Source organism: Talpa occidentalis, unplaced genomic scaffold, assembly GCF_014898055.3.
Source record: "Talpa occidentalis isolate TD23 unplaced genomic scaffold, MPIMG_talOcc4v2.1 talOcc4.6, whole genome shotgun sequence".
NCBI lineage: Eukaryota > Metazoa > Chordata > Mammalia > Eulipotyphla > Talpidae > Talpa > Talpa occidentalis.
This window is the reverse complement of record NW_023604972.1, coordinates 62,865,009-62,883,518: the sequence shown is the minus strand read 5'-3', so window position 1 is coordinate 62,883,518 and position 18,510 is coordinate 62,865,009.

Sequence of the window (18,510 nt, the reverse complement as noted above, 5' to 3'; positions counted from 1 at the left end):
TGAAGCTGCCAGCAGCCTCTGCAGCACAGGTTCGATCCCTGGTCTTTGGTGAGGGTCCCACATGGTGCGCAGACCTCTCCTGCCACACCCACTGCTCCCCTCAGCAGTGTACTTCGTCAGTCTGCCTGTTCTGCTCCCCACTCTGGCTCTGGTGAATTCTCTCACCCTCTCGCGCTTCTGACTGTACCCAGTGCTTGTATAAATAAATTAATTAATTAAAAAAAAGAAATTAAAAAAGATTTATTTCAAGATGAAAACTCAAATCTTCATTATGCATATTTGCTAAATGTGTAGCTTCCTGCATTAAGAAATTTATTATGTTAAAATTGGTAGTAAAATACTGATAGGAAATCTATTCTTGTTTTGAAACAATAGATTTACTTAGAAAACAAATTTATTTTTCATTTAGTTTACTCAATGATTGGTACTGTTACTTATTCCTAAATTGTTAATAATTTATATGCTATAAAATTTCTATGTTATAAAAAGTAATATTAGAAATTGATTCTCAAGTATTGAGGAAATTCCTAATGACTAACTTGCCTTTGCATAATCTAATTCAGCCATAACTTCTTAAACAGAGTACAAAATGATATACACCCAGTTTTATTTATTTAAATTTATTTCCCCCACCACTATTCCTTTTATCCCTTACTCCCTTTCTCCCTTACCTCTTCCTCTTATTTGCAGAGCCCTTGTGGTGTATCACCTCTAGTCCACTGATGTTTGTAAGTATTTTACACTATTAACTTATTTGCTATGTACATGCCCAGCATTTATCTTTGCAATTCTGACTTGTTTTGTTATGCATTCTTCCCTAAAACATGTGAATGGCAGCATTTCATCTGTCCTTATGACTGAATTAATTGTATTCCATAGCATGGATAAACCACATCTTGATCCAATTCTTCACTGATAAATACTAGACACATCTTGTAGGTGAAATAAATTATGTTAAATACATTAACGTGTTACCTCTTTTTAACCTCATTTATGAGATATAATGTTTTGAGTCAGAATGCCTTAAAAAAAAGAATCAATAATAAGGCCTTGGATGAATTTATTTTATTTGAAGTAAGCAAACAAGGAAAGAATATGAAGCAGACAAAAAGGTGAATAGGCACAACCAAGCTTGCAGAACAGAAGGACATCAGGAGCACCTGGGAAGCCCACAGAATACCTGTGTTGATTGCCCATGGGAAGGGCAGGGACATTTTTCCACTAGCTCCTTCCCCCACTTGAGGGTTGCCCTAAGATGTAAATTCTTATACATTTTTAGACAGAGCTTGAACCTGGATTCAGTGTTTGCATCACTTAAGGTGTCCCTGGATATAAAACACAAAGAAAATCCTTATAAATTTGAAATGGAATGTGTCAGAGTTGTGGATTCCCCCAGAGGCATGTCTGCAGACAATCCCCATCAGAGGGAACCTGTCTATTGTGATGTAGAGCCCCGGTGCACCTGCTTACACCAGATATATCAAATTCAGAAATTGTATGGATTAAGAAAATGTCCTTCCTTCCTTTATTGATCATATGCAACTTGCACAGACACTGCGTAATATTCACATTTGTTCTTTCAAATTTTTCTCATGATGCTAAATTTTTGTTTCACATTGCCACATTAAGATATATCTCAATATACTAGTCAATTAATATAGAAAATGTTCTGTAAAATTATGGAGTATAAAAGAGTTAATTAATTTACTCAGGAGCCTACATTTTTTTTTAAGTTGTAAGGTGCACTATTTATTGAACTTCCAAGGACATACATACATTATTCTTATTATTCAAAAATGATAATAGTAATGGGGATTGTTCTCTTAATGACTGAAAAGATAGGTGTATGACTAATGGTTCTTTCCACCTTACATAAATGCATGCACTGTCCTTCAGCTATGACTTCTGTGTCTGAGACTATTTACAACTAAATCTCTTATGCTCATTGTCTTCCAAACACCTTCATTGAAATACAAACAACTCATTTCAAATAGTGTAAGGCTAAATTGATGTGCATTAAAAGGTAAATGATTCTCTCGTCTACATAAAACCCTCTATAGCTTTCATCCTAATTCCTATAAACATTAATGTGTGCATATAAAGCAAAGGATAAAGCAAGGGAGTTGCTTATCTCATCAAAAGCATAGAAAGAGACCAATATCTTTAAATTGCCAATGCTTCATGTGCTACTTTTATTATTGCGTATTTTGGTCAGGGCTTTTTCATTAGCTATTGTGTGCTCTTAGATTTTTTTTTTTTTTAATGGTTGTTTGAATAGGATTCTCTCAAGAAAAGTGACAGATCCACTATATTTTAAGATCAACTCTGTAGCCTAAATCTTCACCATAAGCATCAATCCTCAGTTTCTATCATGTCACTTAGCAAATCCTTTGGGAATTTCTTTTAGCAAATCTCTCTTCTTTCTGGCTTTGTTTTACTGCCACCACCCAGTAAGATGCTTTCAGTATTTATTCAGTATCTCATATGGACTTGTTTTTTTTTTTAATAGAAATCATGTTCTCTTAAATTATTGTAGATACCTTACCACATTGTCTAGAATTTTTAGCTCGAAATAATAGGAAATAATTCAAAGTAGCTCCAAACTAATGCAACGATCAATTACCAAGACAGAGAGTGATCTCTAAGTACACAGAGGTATAAGAACTACTGGTTATTGGATGGACTGAAGTAGTAATCAGAAATTCATGTAAATCCAGGGCCTCCCTGGTGGCGCAGCGGTTGAGCGCTGGGTTGCGAAGCTGCCCGCAGCCTCTGCAGTGCAGGTTCAATCCCGGGCTGCTCCGTGGCCACTGGCGGAGGGTCCCACATGGTGCACAGATCTCTCCTGCTGGCTCCTGCTCCCCTCAGCAGTGTAGCAGTGTACTTCCGTCCTTCTGCCTGCTGCGCTCCCTGCTCTGGCTCTGGTGAATCCTCTCTCCCTCCCGTGCTTCTGACTGTACCCAGTGCTTGTATAAATAAATAAATAAATAAATAAACAAACAAACAAACAAACAAATAAATAAATAAATAAATAAATAAATAAATAAATAAAAGACCAACAGGCTGCCTGTGAGGGCTCTTCAGGCTTGCCTGTATTAAAAAAAAAAAAAAGAAAGAAAAGAAATTCATGTAAATTCAGGCATTTTATTCTATCTCTGGGACATTTTATGTCTCTGCTTCTGTATCTGCGACTACCACATACTTTACATTTATTTGTATATTACTTTCTCTACTCTTTTAAGTGGTCATGTTTAAACATGAACAAAACTGCTCCTGAGTTTAAGAGTTATAACTAAATGACTGCCATAATCAAAGACTAACACATCGTTGGGGAATATTTGTGCTCACTCAATGAGCCTTAACAGTTTTAATTTCAGCCATCCTATAATTTTTAAAATGTCAATTATTTAAGAATATACATGTTAGTGCTGATTGGAAAACTGAAGTAAAGCTACAGGATCCTTTTCCTCACTCTGCTATATATGTGGATTGTAATTGTGTTATTCTGGATCATAAACCTAGAAGGTGTTTTCTAATTCAAGGAATTGATTCCAATCAGAAAGTTACATTAAATCAAAAGGAAAGAAATGTTCACGAAAATGACAGTTCTTATGGTGCCATTTTAGATAATACTACCTAGAGGAGGGATAGAAAATAGTGGACAGAAAGTGTCCTTGAGTCATTGCATCCTTCAGGGATTTTGAAAATAAGTGTCCAGAGAGATCAGCAACATCTAGGACAGAGATATGGAAGGGTAGGTCAGTAAGAAATGGATCAATCTCAGGCCTCCCCGGTGGCACAGTGGATTAAGCTCTGCGCTGTGAAGCTGTCTGCAGCCTCTGCAGTGAGGGTTCAATCCTGGCCAGCCAGCGAGAATCCCACACGGCATGGCAGACCTCTCCTGTCACGCCTGCTGCTCCCCTCAGCAGGGTATTTCTGTCGTCTGCTCATTCTGCTCCCTGCTCTGTCTCTGGTGAATCCTCTCACCCTCACATGCCTCTGGCCTGTACCCCAGGTCTTGTATAAAAGAAAATAAATCTTAAAAAAAAAAAAAAAGAAAGAAATGGATCAATCTCAACAAGAAGGAGAACTGAAAACCATGAGAATGGGAAGGAAAAACTGAGAAACAGTAAGTCAGGAATGGTGTCAGTTCACTAGAAGGGTTATTGGTTTTTCCCCTCACAGTCTCTCAAGTTCTCCCACTAGTCTGGGATTTGGAAGGAGATGGTATAATTCATTGTGAGAGCATATCTTGTTACACTCTTCAACAGTGGATATCTTAGTGACCAGGCACTTGGTTTGTCAGAGGAAAGAATAACAAGATGGCCTCTGATGTGGGCTCTGGGCTCTCAGGAGTGTCTGTGACTGCCCTAGGGAGCCAGGGGAGACATTGTTTCTGCTATATGCCCACATGACTTCTATTCTGCACTTACTGAGAGACTACAGGGGGCCACAGCAAACTTGGACTGTTCGGTGGCTTGTTCAGGCCTGCAAATGTCAACAGGGGGTTTTCAGACCAAAGACTTCCCAAGGGCTTTGTTTTTCAGAAAAGACTTCCCCTGTTTTCCTCTGTGAAAACAGGGGAAGCTGTCTGATACCGTTGTTGATAAAAGCACAGCCAGCCTTATCAGATTTAGACTTTTCTGCAAGGGGGCTTCTAGACCAGGAATCTGCCCAAGACTGTGGGCATGCCCACATTTCCCCCTCCTGCCCTTTCCTGGCCTCTGGACTCTGCTGACCAATAGACTATATAAACAATGGAACTGTCTAGTCCTATGGTAGGAGAAAGAGTAGCCTAATGCACTCAGACTTGGGAGCTTCTGGACATCAGCCTTCAGAAAGATTTAAAACATACCCAACCCATGTCCCTCTATGACCTCTGAATTTATTTCCATTGTGTATATTCACTAACATTCAGCAACCACAGGTCACAGAAACTGTGAACAAAGGGCTTCCTTGTTTCTTGAAACCCATGATTGGGTTTCAGATGTGGTGCCCACTTCCCTGCTCAACATGTTTACTTGAGATTCCTATAAAGTTCCCAAGTTTTACTGCTGAAGAGTACAGAATTCCAAGGGAGAACATCAAACACAGCAAATAAGAGACAGGAAAAAAAGTTCAAAACAATACAACATTAGACATCAAGAAATATGTCAGCACAGGGAGGGAACAACTGTCTGGAAACCAAAACAAAGATATGGAGGATCTCATCTCCTTATCTGTAAGAGAGAATTCAAATAGCCATGTTAAATCAATTTTAAGATGGGAAGAAAAGGCAAAAACTGCAAAAAATAGATGAATTGAAAAATTGAATGAAAAGAAATTAAAAATTTAAAGTTTAAAAAACAAGGTATTAAAGAACACAAAAATATAAAGTGAAGAGCTAAAATATACTGCAGACTAAACCTAATGAAGGACAGACTGTGAAAAGGAAGACCATAACACAAAGGACACGGTGGAAGAAGAAAGACAAATACAAGGAAAGAATAGTGAAGAGTTCCCTGAGACCTATCTGACTCCATTAGGAAAGGGAACATAAAGATGATGGTTACCCCAGTAGGGCAAAAAAGGAAAAAAAAAAAGAATTGTTTATTTAAATAAATAATATAGGAAAATTTCTTAAATCTGGTAAAGGAAATAAATGTACAAGTTTATGAAATTAAAATAATATCGGGTTATCTAAATGAAATGAGACGCACCAAGGCACATAACAATGAAATTACCGAGAATTCGAGACAAAAAAAGAAGGTGGTTAGGGGTCAGGAGCTGAGAACATATGAAGAAAAATCCACCACAAAATGGACATCAGACTTCTCAGAGGAAACCTTACAAACAAGGAGAGAATGGTATGACATATTCAAAATACTTAGTGAGGAAAAAAAAAAAATACTAGTCAAAATTGCAATATTCTCCAATATTCAGTAAAGATATAAGGAGAAATAAAAATCTACTGAGACAAAGATAAACAGGATTTTACCAATACCAGAACTACACTTTAAGTAATATTGAATGTGGTGCTCCTGTCCAAATCAAAGAGAAGGAACGACAACAAATATTGAACAAGAAACTAGAAACAAACAAAACCTAAAAGCAAAATGGCAATAACAAATCCTCATATATCAACAATCACCCTAAATATAAATAGATGAAGTTTATCAATGAAAAGGCACAGAGTGGCCAGTTGAATACAAAAACAAAACTCAACTTTTTGTTTTCTCCAGAAGACTCCTCTGATCTCCAAATACAAATACAGACTCAAATTAAAAAGTTGGAAAATAAGGCCTCCCCTCTACCCCCGCTGGTGGCACAGCAGGTTGAGCGTTATGCTGCGAAGCTGTCCGCAGCCTCTACAGCATGGTTTCAATTCCCTCCGGCCAGGGAGAAACCCACATGGCATGGTAGACCTCTCCTGCCTCACCAGTTGTTCCCTTCAGCAGTGTCTTTGGTCCGTCTGCCTGCTCTCTCTGGTGAATTATCTCACCCTCCCGTGCCTCTGAACTGCACCCCAGTTCTTGAATAAATATATCTTTAAAATAAAGTTGGAAAATAATTCTGCAGTTAAATGGGGATCAGAAAAATGAGCCGCCATACTTAAGTCAGACAAAGTATGCTCCCAATTTAAAAAGGCAGTAAGAAACTGACATGTGCACTATATAATGATAAAAGGGGCAAAACATCAGGAAGACATAACACTCATCAATACATATATACCAAATGAAGGGGCATCAAAATATGTGAGGCAACTATTACCACAACTGAAACCAGGTGTTGAAAACAACACAATGATATTGGAAATTTAATATCCCAGTTATCCCAAAGGAAAAATCAACTAAAAGGGAATTGTTAATATTAAAAAAGGAATTAGGCTACATGGGTTAATGACCATTAATAAGAGAGCAAATCCCCCCAAAATATGGACACATATACGTCTCAGTACACTTGGAACATTCTCCAGGATACACCATATGCTGGGTCACAAAAATACCAATAAATTCATGAATTGAAATCAAATTAATTATCTTCTCTGATCATAATGGTATCAAGTTAAAAATTAATGTTGCAGAAAGCAAGAAAATATACTAATATGTGGAGAGTGAAAACACATTTCTAAATGTGGAAATACAGGGAAATTAAAAAAATAAATTAAACAATACCTAAAGATGAATAAAAAAAAAGAAGACAGAACACATCAGAACCTGTGAGATGCAGCAAAAGCATTAGTAAGAAGAAAGTAATAGCTATTCACACCCACACAAAGAAACAAGAAGGAGCTCAAATAAGAAAAACATTCTCTTCATATCAAAATTCTAGGAATAAAAAAGAACAAATGAAACCAAAAGCCAGTACAAGATAAAAAAAGAGTGAAAAGTAGAGCATGAATATGCAAAATAAATAAATAAAACAGACAGTCCAAAGTACAGAAAAACCAAAAGCTGTTTCTTTGATAAAATCAACAAAATAGAAAAATTTCTAGGTCAACTCACTAAGAAAAAAAGGGAGAAACATATAATAAATAGAATCATAAATGAAATAAGAGAAATTCCACAAACATGTCAGAAGTACAGATTAGAAAAGATAACTAATAGTAACCGTATGACAAATATTCAATGACCTAGATGAAATGGCTATTTCTAAGTAATCTACAACCCTACATGATTGAACCAGGAAGAAATAGAAAACCTTAACAGATCAATCACAAGCAATAACATTGAAATAGTTCAATTCAAAACAAGCAATAACATTGAAATAGTTCAATTCAAAAGTCTTCTAAAGAACAAAAATCTGGGCCTCCCCTGGTGGCACAACAGTTGAGCACTGGGCTGCAAAGCTGCCCGCAGCCTCTGCAGTGCCGGTTCGATCCCCGGCCGCCGGTGAGTGTCCCATATGGTGCGCAGCCCTCTCCTGCCAGGCCCTCTGCTCCCCTCAGCAGTGTATTTCCTGGGTCTGCCTGCTCTGCTCCCTGCTATAGTTCTGGTGAATTCTCTCATCCTCCCACGCTTCTGACTGTACCCAGTGCTTGTATAAATAAATAAATTAAAAAAAAAAAGAACAAAAATCTATGCCCAGATGGTTTTATTAGGAGTTCTCTCAAATCTTCAAAGATAAACTAATAACTAAACTACTCAATCTCTTCCAAAAAATAGGGTAAGGGGAAAGTTTCCAAACACATTTTATGAGGCCAACATCACCCTGATATCAAAACCTGACAAAGACTTCACACAAAAAAAGAGAATTACACACTAATTTTTCTGATGAAAAGAGATTCAAAAATTCTCACAAAATCTTAGCAAACTGAGTCCAACAATATATCAAAATGATTATATATCATGACAAGGTGGGATGATTCAACATCTGAAAATCAATGTATTGATTTAATTAATCACATCAACAAAAGGAAATAAAAACCATGATTATATTAATACATGCAAAATATTTGATAAGATTCAACATCTGTTTCTAATAAAATATTCAAAAGACTAGGGGTAGATGGAAAATTTCTCAACATACTGAAGGCCATATATGAAAACCCACAGCTAACATCATACCCAGTGGTGATAAACTGAAAGTTTTTCCTCTAATGTCTGATACAAGAAAAGGATAGTCAATATTACCACTACTATTTAACATAATATTGGAAGTCTTAGTTAGGGAATCAGGCAAGAGAATGATATTAAAGGAAATCAGACTGGAAAATAAGAAATAAAGCTTTCATTATTTCCAAATGACATAACATACATGGGGGCCTCCCTGGTGGTCTAAGGAGACTAAGTCTCCTCACTATCACTGCTAAGATCAGATTTTGAGCCGCAGCCAAGTTGCTAACCCACAAGTGGTGCAGTAGACCTCTCCTGTCTCTCCCATTGATCCCCTCAGCAGTGTATTTCAGTAAGTCCATCTTTTCTGTTCCCCACTCTGTCTCTGGTGAATCCCCTCACCCTCCCCACCTCTGGCCTACACCTGAAGACTCCCCTATAAAACTACTTGAACACTAACTCTATTTAGTATAATGGCAGGGTTAAAAATCAGTCTGCAAAAATCAAAATGCATTTCAACATGCAGACAACAAGTTTGAAGAGAAAGAAATTCAGAAAACAATTCTTCACAATTGCAATCAATAGAATTAAACATAAAAAAAGAGGTGGAGAACTAATGCAATAAAAACTGTAAGATATTATTAAAAGAAATAGAAAAAATAAGGAAATGGAATGATATCATAACCCCTGCTCATGAATTGTTGGAGGCAGCCACCCTGTGTAGTGAGCAAAAGGGCCTTGACCCGAGTCTCTAAGGCATGTGAAAACACATGCGTCTTGGAGGAAAACCTCTCGAGAGCCTGGAAGTGAACTGCGTACATCTCCACAGTTTAACAACAACAAAATAATGAGCGAACTTCCCAGGCTCTGGCTAGGAGGCGATAAGATTATGTGTGTGAAAACTAACTGCCTGGTACCCTACTGTCTGAAGTAAATAGATAATAGTAAGAAAATAGACTAATCATTCATACATGTTATCATTATGTGGTATGCTTTGATGTTACACCTGCTACAATTAAAATAGTATATAATAAACACTAAGACAATAAAGATTTGCTGCATGCTGGACATGACAGTCCCGCATGTCTGATTTCCTTCACCTTCGCGTCCCAGGTTCGGACTCACTAGAAGTCCACAATGAATGAAACAACAAACATTAAAATTGCTGTTGTGCCCATAGATTCAATGTAATTACTATCAAGATTCTAATGGAATTCTTCAAAGAAACAGAACAAACAATACTAAATAAAATACAAGTAATAATTAATTCTGACAAAAAAAAGAGGAAAAATGTGGCATCACAGCCCTAAACTTAAAAATATACCACAAAATCTATAGTAAATAAAACAGTGTGGTAGTGGGGGGGGAGGGCAGACATAGAAAAATGAAATATAATTGAGAGTCCAGAAGTAAACCTTTGATTCCATGGATAGTTAATCTATGACTAAGCAGCCAAAAAATGACTAAGTAGCCAAAAAAGTAAGTAATAGAGAAAGGAGAGTCTCTTTAACAAACAGTGTTGGGAAAACTGGACAACCACAAGAAAGCAGATGAAATTAGGTTAACATCTCACAACTTACACACACAAAAAATAAAATTATATTATAGACATGGATATAAGGCCCAAAACTGTAAAATACATAGAAGAAAAGAGACAAAACACTCCATGCCACTGGCTTCAGAAACAGCTTTGTGATTCATCTATAGTATCAAAGAAGCAAAATCAAGTGTGTGTGTGTGTGTGTGTGTGTGTGTATAGTTACATACATATATATATATGGTTACCTATATATATGTGTGTGTATATATATATATATGTGATGTATGGTTACATCAAACTAATAAGTCATTGCGTGTCAAAAGAGATCACCAGTAAAACAGAAAGACAACCAACTGAACTGAAGAGAATATTTGCATCTAACACGCTGTCCTGACAAAGATATCCAAAATATATAAAGAGCTCATGCATCTCAACAACAGCAAAATAAATTAACTCAATCAAAAAATAGGCAAAAATATTAAATAGACACTTCTCCAAAGATATGCAGATGACCAACACACAGATTTTAAAAATTATCATTATCGCTGTTATCAGGGAAATGAAAATCAAAACCACAAAAACAGCATCTCAAACCTCTGAAAAGGACCCACATCAAAAAGATCAGAAACAGGGCCTCCCTGGTGGCACAGCGGTTGAGCTCTGGGCTGCGAAGCTGCCCACAGCCTATGCAGCGCCGGTTCCATCCCCGGCCACCAGCGAGGGTCCCACATGGCTCACAGACCTCTCCTGCCAAGCCCGCTGCTCCCCTCAGCTGTGTATTTCGTCAGTCTGACTGTTCTGCTCCCCGTTCTGGCTCTGGTGAATTCTCTCACCCTCCTGCGCTTCTGACTGTACCCAGTGCTTGTATAAATAAATAAATAAATAAATCTTTAAAAAAAAAAAAAAAAGATCAGAAACAAGAAGTGTCAATGAGGATGTGGAATAAAGGGAAATCTTGCATGTTTTTGTTGGGAATGTAAACTGGTTTAGTCATGAAATATAGTATTAAAGTTTCTCTACATAATAAAAATGGATTTACTATAGGATCCAAATTTATACTCCCAGGTATCTATCCAAAAAAAATTAAAACACTAATGCAAAGAATATATGTACTTATGTTCATTGCAGACATATTTGCAATAGCTAAATTATGGAAACAGTTTAAGTTCATGAGGACAGAGAAGTATATCAGAAACATGTGAGATCATATGTTTGCATATAGTGTAATGCTCAGCTATGAAAAAAAAAAAAATGAATCCTTGCTATTTGTGACAATGACAAGATGGATGGAACTGGAGAGGAGTATACTAAACAAAATAAATCAGGAGAAAGACAAACACCAGATGGTCTCAGTTATATGTGCAATATGGAGAAACATAACAAAATGGTTAGTAAAACCAAACCAATAATAAACTTTTAAAATTCGTCTACAAAACTGAGACAACCACAGGAGGAGGGTATAGCTGGAAGTGGGGGAGGAAAGGGATCCAGTGGAACATGATGGAAAATTATCATGCACTGGTGGTGGACAGGATGTGAAAAATATAAATTGTAGATTTAAAGTTATAATGCCCAAGGCAGATACAAAGATATAAGCCTACTTTACCTCAATAAAAATAATTTGAAAAAAGAAATTCACACAGCCTTGAAAGGACAGTCTTCTTAACAAATGATGCTAGGAAAAAGAGAAAATCACATATACATAAATAAATTTGGATTATTTGTTAATTACATACACAAACATAAACTCCAAATATTTTATCAATTTAAAGTTAAGAACTACAATAAAATTTATATAATAAAATGCTGTGATACAGTACATGAAATCAAAAATAAAGATGTTTTTGTTGACTCGACTCTTATGGCAAGGGAACTAAAATAAATAAATAATTGAGAGTACCTTAAGTTAAAAAGCTTTTATACAACAAAAGAAAATACAAGATAATTAAAAGACACTGTTGAATGGGAGAAAGTGTTCACACAATATATAATTGACAAGGAGCTAGTAGTCAAGATATATTTTTTGAAAATCCATAAAATTCAACCAATTGAAAATTCCAATTAGTAAGTATACAACAAATCCAGTTCACCATAGAGGTTATTCAGAAAGCCAAAATACAAGGCCTCCCTGGTGATGCAAGGGGTTAAGATGAAACCTATGAAGCTGTACGAAGCCAAAGCAGCACTAGCTCAATCCCTGGCCTGGGAGGTGACCCACATGGCGCAGCAAACCTCTCCTGACTTGCCCTCTGCTCCCCTCAGCAGTGTATTTCAGTAGATCCACCTGTTCTGCTCCCCACTCTGTCTCTGGTGAATTCTTTCACATGCACACCTCTGGCCTGTATCTCATTTCTGGTATGTATAAATAAATAAAATTAAAAAGAAAGAAAGAAACCAAAATACATATGAAAAAAATGTTCATTGTTGCTTCCAATAAGAGATGAAATTTAAAACCACAATGAGCATAATCTCTTGCACATGTTTAAGAGACATCTAGCAACAAATGTTGGAGAGGATGAGGAGAAAAAGAATCCTACCATTGATGGGGATGTAAACTGGTTCAACCATTAGGGAAAGCAATCTGGATCTACCTTAAAACATTGTAAGCAGGGCCTCCCTGGTGGTGCAAGGGGTTATGCACAGCACTGTGAAGCTATCCCCAGCCTCTGCAGCACTAGTTTGATCAGCAGACGTCTCCTGTCTTACCTGCTGCTCCCCTGAGCCCTGTATTTCAGTCAGTCTGCCTGGCCTGATCCCCACTCTGTCTTTGGTTGAATTCTCACACCCTTCGCACATTGCACCTCTGGCCTGTACCCCAGTTCTTGTATGCATAGATAAGTAAATAAATCTTTAAAAAAAATTGAAAACAGTTATACCACATGACCCAGCAATCCCACTACTGGGCATATATCCAAGGGATATGAAACCATAATGAAAAAAAAAAGTACCACGATAGTCATAGCAACATTATTTAGAATAACAAGGACACCGTAACTGCCTAAATGCCCACTCACAAAGGATTGGTTTGAGATGTGTATAGTATACCATAGTATAAGTATTCTTGTCAACCATTCTTATGTGCAGTATACAAGTGAGAATGATAAAAACAAATTCTGGACATTTACATAGCAGTAGATATGATTATGCAAAATATAAAAACTGTGGACATCAAAAAACACTGTGAGGACTCTCAGGGTATGGGGAAATCAAGGGACAAAGGAATATGTGGGACTGTCTTTGGAGGAAAAGCATAATAAAATCCTTTTCTGAAGACACCAAAAAAAAGAAAAAAAAAAAAAAAAGGCAAGACTCCATAGGGAACCCTGAAAACCTTGTACCAGAAAGCCTGGACACATACTCTCTAATGCCCAGACTAGGTCCCCATTTCAACTTCCCATATGAGAGTCTTTTGCACCAATTGTTAACTGATGGGTCCATTTAGCTTGTACCCGATTGGTCTATTTAGTTTGCACCTGTGATCAGAACAGGCTGGTGGGCCTGTTGACACCAGGAACCATGACTAGAGGTGGTTTGGCTGGGCCTGGGGGAAGGTGAATGTCCACAGGCATTGGGTTGAGGCTGCATTATTTAGCCCGTACAAAGCCACCTTTCCCTGAGGCCTCTGCGGGTCGTGGGGATGAGTTACATTATTCCCTTAGGTCTCAAGGTACCATGTATTGCGGTTTTTTGTTTGCTTATTTTGCTGTTTTAGATTTTCCTGACTTTCACTTTTTTTAAAAGATTTATTTATTTATGCATACAATAGCTGGGGTACAGGCCAGAGGTGTTGAGGGGGGGTGAGAGGATTTACCAGGGACAGAGTGGAGAACAGAACAGCAGATTGACCCAAGTACACTGCTGAGGGGATTAGTGGGCCAGACAGGAGAGGTCTGCTGAGCCATGTGGGTATCTCCCTGACTGGCAAGGGATAGAACTCATGCTGCAGTGGCTGCGGATAGCTTCATAGTGCTTAACCCCTTGTGCCACCAGGGAGGCCCCCAGATTTTCCTGACTTTTAAAATGTTTTCATAGCATTAAATTAGACATTGAACTATTTCTAATTTTCTAGCAAGTTACATTATGACTTTATTTTTGCTCTTTGACTTTTGTTAACTTCTGTAGTTACTCAAATATGTTTTTGCTAAGTCACAGGGCAGAAGAGTGACATAGAGTTGTCAGCTGCTAGTGTGAATGTTTTGAAAGGGTGGGCTAGCAAGTTTGTGGCACCATCACTACCATCCCTCTCTAGGGTTCTAGATTTGAGACTGCATCTGTATGCTGTCAGTGCTCTTTGTGAAGTCAGTCTCACTCCCAAAGTTTGGGGCGGAAGAGAGTGGTCTTGTGCACCATCTTTATTCTTTTCTCCAGGGAGTGGCCTACCTCTAGGGAACAACAGAGTTCTACTCATGTATTTCTCTTTAGTCATGGCCTCTGTACCATCCAGCTTTCCCCTCCAGAGGGCCGTTGAATCAGCAGCACCCTCACTGTCAATGTCTCCCACCCAGAACTTCTACACCTTGGTGACTCTCTCTACTCTCCTCTTGTTCAACGAAGTAATAATATCCTCTGCATTCCTCCTACTGCAGCCTGTGCTGATCTCTGATGCCCACTATTTATTCTATTCTTGTCCCAAGCCTTGAAACTCTCTCTGTGTAGTGTCCCTCCAATTAATTACTAGGTGATCCTATCTGGAGCAAAGCCATCTTAGCTCAGGTCTTCCTAAAATCACCAATTTATGTAAAAGTTTCTAACCATGGAAATAACATGTTTAGTTATGTTTGGCACTAAACAATGGAATTTATGATCATGGTAAAAAAAAATTCTTAAGAGTTTTTTTTTTTTTTTTTCAGATTGACATCATTTGTATATTCCTCATTCCATAATGCAAGCCCTACATTAATTCTCCTTTATAAAAACCGTATCTGTGTTTTTTTTTTCTTAAGCACAATGATTTCTCATGTAAATAATATGGGCAGACTTCACCACTCTGTACCTAGAACTCAAGGTAGGTTTGTCAATATCATACATGGCAGCAGTTAATTAACAAAGAGAAAATTGGTCTTTTTAAAAGGTCATCTTCTCTAGATAAAACCAAAACTTCCTGGCAAGTATTTCTCATAAAATCTATCTTCCCTTTCTTTCACTGTTTACAGGATCTCTCATGGGACTCAGATGTGCCCCTCAAGTTCAACTCAGAATCCTCCATTTCCATTTCCCTTCATTTAATCTACTCCTGCTCACCACAAAACCTCTCCCTACTTGCTTCAATTGCATCAAAATACTGCACTTATCTGGCAGTAGAACAACTCAGAATCAAGTGAGACTCTTATCACCTAGAAATCTCGAGATCCAATACCATTTCTGTTGCAACTACTAGAGTCTCTCTAACTCTTTCCAAGTCTAAGTAAGAAATGTTCCACAAAGTTAGGAAATAAATATTTCCTGCTTCTATATTTTCTTGTCATGTATGTTCCACAGAAAAACTGACTGGACCCCAAGATTGCAGTTGTTTAATTACGCATTTTTTCAAAAACTGGAGAAACTTACACATTACCTCCATATGAGAGTGGGATTTATTCTAGGACCAATTTGAATGCTTACCAGCCATATTTTGTGCCAAAATGACAGGGAGTCATAATTCTATCCAATATCCAGGTCTTAATCAGATCCAATTCACCAATAAACTACAGATTGCTATTAAACTTTTTATTGTATCACTATTAAACTATTAAACTTTTTATTGTGGTGTATTTAATCTAATGTATTGTATTGTATTTAATCTATTAAACTTTTTATTGTATCATGATGTTCGTTGAGGAAGGACATTTGGTTTGGGGAAGGAAAAACACAAAGTTCTGGAGATAAATTGATGTTTGCATAGGAAGGACACTGGTGCCAAAATACATGGCAGTAAAGGCCAAATACTGACAAATATTGGAGCAAGAAATGATATAAAACCTCCCTAAAAATGGATTCTGAGTAACAAGCCACAAATCCAGACAAATTATTATGTTATATGGCGCGGCAGACCTCTCCTACCTCACCTGCTGCTCCCCCCAGCAGTGTGTTTCCTCAGTCGGCCTGTTCTGTTCCCTGCTCTGTCTCTGATGAGTTCTCTCACCCTCCTGCACTTCTGACTGTACCCAGTGATTGTATAAATAAATAAATATTTTAAAAAGGATTATTATGTTATACGTACCTTTAACCTGTAAAACAAGTGTGTTTCTAGGTGTCTTTACCAGGTATTAGAAATAAAATTCTATACAGTAGAATTTTACTACAATAAAGAGTTCCTTCTTTGTAAAATGATAAATCAATTTTGTTTATTACCTGTTTGTCCAAACAGCTCATTTTGTATCTATCTAAAGATTTTATAGATTAACACAGTTTTTGTCTATTGCATAATAGTCTGAACATAATCTTTATTTTCTTTTAAATACAATACCAATTGAATGGGCTTTCTCTTGTTCTTAAGTCCTTTGTTGTTATATAAAGCAAAATTAGACTTAAAATGACTGTGTCTCCTTTTCATGAATCTAGAGCTATTCATAATGTGATTTGTTTCCTCATCCTTCTGGTCTGCCCATTACAGAGTGATGCATCCTTTATGATATTGATGAATAGTAGAGGAAGAAAAGCATGACTATTTCTAAAGCACCCTGGGAGTAATTTATGCCTTTTAGATCAATGGTTCCCAAACCTGGATGAGCAGCAAAATCACGTGTGGAGACCTTTTTTAAAAATCCATTCATCTGGGCTTCATATTGAGTTTCTGATTTAGTGAACTCAGATTTGGTTTTTACTGAGTTCTGATGCTCAAGACCACTGTTGTATTAGATTGCAATCTCTGAACACTCTCAATTTTCCCTTCAGAAACTAAGGAACTGTTTCTTCCCAACTGCTATCAATCATGCTGATAAAAGAAAAAAAAAAAAAAGGCCTAAACTGCCCCCTGAAGAATTGAAAGAGTGGTTTTACTCATGGGCATGTTGCAGCACAAGTACCAAGGTCCAGGCTCTCACCCTCTCGGAGACAACTGTGAAGGGAAATCTCAGCTTCAAATTTCCCCATGTCACTTCACAGGCTGGAGCCTGCAGTGAATATAATTTGCAGCTCAAGTCTCCCTGTCTTAGCTACTTTTAGGCACAGATCCTAGAGTTCTCTCTCACAAATGTTTCTTCCTTTCAGAACCAGCTTCCTGGGACTTTAAAAAGGAAGATTCTGGGTGGGTTGGGCAGAGCCTCCCCTGGTGGCACAGCAGTTGAGCGCTGGGTTGCAAGGCTGCCTACAGCCTCTGCAGTGCCAGTTTGATCCCTGGCCACCAGTGAGGGTCCCACCAAAAAAAAAAAATAAATAAAAGGAAGATTCTGGGGATAACTAAGAGGATTTGAATCTTCTTATCATTTACAAGGTTTGGTAATTTGGACAGTTATATGATATCTGTAGTATATTTAATTTACTACAAAATGGGAGTGTAGGGTAAGGTAAAAGGTATCAGGCTTTTCTGTCCTCCCGCCATCAGGATGGATGAGGGAGACCTGTGATCCTGGGTGCATGCCTGATGGCGGGCACCTGAAGTGGGTACACCTGCGCTAAGAGACTGATTTATAAGGGTGGTGCAGCAGAGTGCGGTGTGGTGGTAGTGCGGTGTCGAGGGTGGAGGAGTGGAGTGTACGGAGGCGTGTGGCGACTACAAACCACGGCGAAGAGCATGTGGCTGCTAGAACCGTTCATAAACCTGCCCGGAATGGGTTGGTTGCTTTACAGGGAGTGAAAATAGTGTTTAAGGGGGCCTCTCTGGTCGTGCAAGGGGGTGGAGCAAAGGGGTTATCAGCACTATTAAGCTATCAGCAGCCACTTCAGCACGAATCTGATCCCCGGCCAGAAAGGTGACCCACACGGCACAGCAGACCTCTCTTGACTGGACTGCTGCTCTGCTTAGCAGTGTATTTCAGTGAGTCTGCCTGTTCCATTCCCTACCCTGTCTCTGGTGTGTCCTCTCATTCCACACACCTCTGGCCTACACCCCAATTCTTGTATGAATAAATACAAATAAATCTTAAAAAAAGAAAACACAGTGTTTACCACTTAGGGTCCTTGAGAAGGCTGAATACTTTAAATATACATTCTTAAGTGTAGCACAATCTGGTTTTAGAGGTTTTCCTTTTCCATTTCAATTTAAGTATTATTAAATTGTTTACACCTACTATATATTGCAATGGGTTTAATTTGTGAAGTAAAGTTACAAAGCTATTATTTTATTTATATATATTATAGTATTTATTTGTTTAAGATTTATTTATTCATGCATACAAGAACTGGGGTACAGGCCAGATGTGTGGGAGGGTGTTGAGGATTCACCAGAGACAGAGCAGGGAACAGAACAGGCAGACTGTGGGGGCAGGGGAGCAGAGGGTGAGACAGGAGAGGTCTGCT